The following is a 3,348-nucleotide window of genomic DNA, read 5'->3' as shown; positions in this document are numbered from 1 at the left end:
GCCGCCACAGCGTGCAGCGATACAGCACATAAAAATCACCAACTTGCTTCGCATGCTTCTAGATCTCTCAAGGCTGACAAGTATACAAAGTAGTGCATGCATTGTAACAGATACTTAAAATCCGTACAGTGGCTCTCCCATCCCCAACTGGCATTGACAATAGGTACAAAGGTAACTAATTATACATATACTCGATTACGATCGCTACATACGTACTTCGAAAGCGATGTGAATAACACTACCAAAATGGTGGAGTTCTCCTAGTGTTTTTAGTTAATAATAAAACACTACCACTAGTCAAAACACTAGGGAATCCTCACTAGGAGGTATTTACTAGGGAAAGTTTATACTAAATTTTGAATGCTAAAACACTAGGAGAACCCCACACTAATAGGAGAAATTGAAAAATCTGGTTGTGTAAAGTATATATCATACATACTCGATTACGATCGCTACATACGTACTTTAATTTTTCTCTTTCCTCTATTCGAAAACATTTGAAAAGTTTGAATTTCAAAACGTAAGGACTTTAAACTAAATTTTGGGACCATAGATTACTTCAGATGAAAAAGTAGTTATTGCTTAGATCTTTTCAAGACATGTAACTTTGATTTTGGTCCATTTAAAAATTTATTTCAAAATTTTAAAATTTAAATTTTAATAAATGTGAGAACTTTAAATTGAATTGGCATATGATATAAATGATTGCAAATAAAAAATCTATCGACTACAAAATTTAGACCTCTTCAAGATATACTTTATAATTTGATATTTTTTTTTGTCTTTTTAAGACTTTATCTGAAAAAAGCTAGCTATTATATGAATTTTTTGACCGTCGAACAGTAGTATAATAGGTACCCTGGATATATATTGCAGTACGGGTACATGGTGTAAAATATGGACTGATAAAAAAAAGTCAAAAGGGGAGCAAGTAGTGAAAAACGGGTCCTCAAAAACTTTCATACCGATGTTGATAGGAGGTGTTTTTTTAAAAAAAAAAATTAGACGGCCGATAGGAGGTGGGTTGACGATCTTGTCCGGTCGCCTTTGTCAATTTTTCAGCACTGCATCTCCCGATGGATGATGGCGCCTGTGGTCCAGTAATATATAGTTTGACGGATTCAAGTCTGCAGCCTAAACGGATCTGAATTATATTATTCGCTTTGACACTCCCATCTTGGTTGGAGGTATTAAGGTTTAACGGGCACCATAGTTTTTTATTTTATTTAACAATTAGTATCCAAACGACTAATTAGACTCAAAATATTCGTCTCACAAATTACTCTCTAGCTGTGTTTTTATTTCATAAATAGTCTATATTCAGTACTTCATGTATGTGTCCAAACATTCGATATGACAGGAGTTAAAGTTTAACTAAGGCCTTGTTTAGTTCAAAAAAATTTGCAAAATCGACACTGTAGCAATTTCGTTTGTATTTGATAAATATTGTCCAATCATAGACTAACTAGACTCAAAAGATTCGTCTCGCAAACTATAAACAAACTGTACAATTAGATATTATTTTTATCTATATTTAGTGTTTCATACATGCGCTGCAAGATTCGATGTGACAGAAAATCTAAATTTTTTTTACAAATTTTTTTGGAAACTAAATAATCCTGCTTAACACATCAACTGACGCCGACACTTCATTCATCGATCCAGACTGATTGTGTGTTTCGGGAGAACGTTGACATGTTATGTGCTGCGCCATCTACTCCTATATGGTTGAACTATTGAATAGTCAGAGTCACCGATCCGCGTCTGATGTGTATTTGTAAACTAAGGCCTTGTTTACTTTAAAAAAAAATTACAAAAAATTTTAGATTTCTCATCCCATCCAATCTTATGATACATGTATAGAGTATTAAACATATATAAAAATAATAACTAATTGAATAGTTTATCTGTAATTTACGAAATGAATTTTTTAAATCTAATTAGTTCATAATTAGATAATATTTATTAAACACAAATGAAAAATACTATATTATCTATTTTACAATTTTTTTGAACTAAACAAGGCCTAAAAATCTAGGAGGAGACCGGATGGGCATGCATGTAACTACGTGCCATCCTATTACGTATTTGGCACGTCACGGTTACCTAACCTTTAGCTCCGGCGAAGGGGACGACGCATTGCATGGTGAGTCTCCGTTCATGGTCCCCGTGCATTGGGCCTTTGAACAAGAACGCAGCCATCTCTTTTTTTTTTTTTTTTTTTTTTAGGAACCTGTTGGCTGGTTACCGTGTACTACTCTAAATAGTTTGGGCCTCTGACAGACGGGGCTAAAAGCCTCTGATGACGGCCCATGAATTGAAGTGTTGGGTGGGCTGAGAAAGAGAGAAAAGAGTGGCACTGTAGAATTTTCTTTTCCTTTTCAGAAAGAAAAAAGAAAAGAAAAATTGAAGGCATGATAAAAAACAGAGCGGCAACGACCACGATGGGACTCGAACCCACAATCTCCCGCTCCGGAGGCGAGCGCCTTATCCATTAGGCCACGCGGTCATCTTGTGTACTGCAGCAGCAGCATGCTTTATATGATAAAATGGTAATCATATAACTCGTCAAAATGCAATCTGAAATTAGTTTCTCTGTAAACAGAGTGTTTGTTTGAGGAATGAATCCATTCTAAATAAATTGATGTATCATGAGTTTAAAAATTAGGAAACGGATGCTCCAAAGAGATAGAGTGGCAAAAAAAAGTCAAGGTAAAAAGGTCTAAACAGATTGGGAAATTGGGTATACTTGTGCTTGGGAGGGGTCGGGTCTACTACAAGATAGAGAATACTACCTATCATACCTCGGCGGATCAAAACTCTTCTCCATGGGCCTCTAAGCTGGCAACCTACAAAGAGACGTCATTATGTAACCAGACCACCAATCTGAGTAACGTTCCAGTGCCTTAATCTCGGATCCTACTTCAAGCCAGCAGTGGAATCTTTTCGGGTTTTGTGTCAGACGAGGTAGAACAAAATAAATTCACTGAGAAGCTGCTTAAGGCCTTGTTTAGTTCATCCCAAAAACCTAAAAAAATTCAAGATTTCCCCTCATATTAAATCTTGCGACACATGCGTGGAATATTAAATATAAATAAAAAAGATAACTAATTACACAGTTTGTCTGTAATTTGTGAGACGAATCTTTTGAGCCTAGTTAGTCTATGATTAGATAATAATTGCCAAATAAAAACGAAAGTGCTACAGTATCAATTTTTTTTTTACACCTTCTCAACTAAACAAGGGCTAAACGTGCCTTCACAATGGTTGGATGGAGATGAGGCTAAAACAGTAGGTTCTCCCACACACACTCTGGTGGTCCGGATTTTGTAAAAACGTATTTTAAGT

General features: G+C 35.6%; 1 non-coding gene across 1 annotated transcript; it reads right to left on the bottom strand.

Annotated features, from left to right (window-relative positions):
• Positions 2,437–2,509, bottom strand: TRNAR-CCG. Its single transcript has one exon. It is a non-coding gene; the product is annotated as a tRNA-Arg (tRNA).

Source organism: Sorghum bicolor, chromosome 7, assembly GCF_000003195.3.
Source record: "Sorghum bicolor cultivar BTx623 chromosome 7, Sorghum_bicolor_NCBIv3, whole genome shotgun sequence".
NCBI classification, from domain to species: Eukaryota; Viridiplantae; Streptophyta; class Magnoliopsida; order Poales; family Poaceae; genus Sorghum; species Sorghum bicolor.
Note: the sequence above shows the minus strand (reverse complement) of the source record. Positions and strands in the feature narration are given on the sequence as shown.